We start from the raw sequence: 224 nt of genomic DNA on the forward strand, positions 1-224 counted from the left end.
GGGAGGGGAGCTGTGCCCTGCCCCCAGCTGCCCCCCAGCACACAGTCCTGCACCCTGAGCTCCTGCTCTGCTGCTTCGGTGCCTTAATAAAGTGGTTTGGGGTTGATCCTCCTGCATGACCCTCACTGTGAGTCTGTTCTCTGCACCGTGCCGGGGGGGCCTGCAGCTCTGTGTGCCCCCTGCTTGATGTCTGGGTGGTCTATGGGGCGGTGGGTGTGGGGCAG

Source organism: Mesitornis unicolor, unplaced genomic scaffold, assembly GCF_000695765.1.
Source record: "Mesitornis unicolor isolate BGI_N332 unplaced genomic scaffold, ASM69576v1 scaffold29710, whole genome shotgun sequence".
NCBI lineage: Eukaryota > Metazoa > Chordata > Aves > Mesitornithiformes > Mesitornithidae > Mesitornis > Mesitornis unicolor.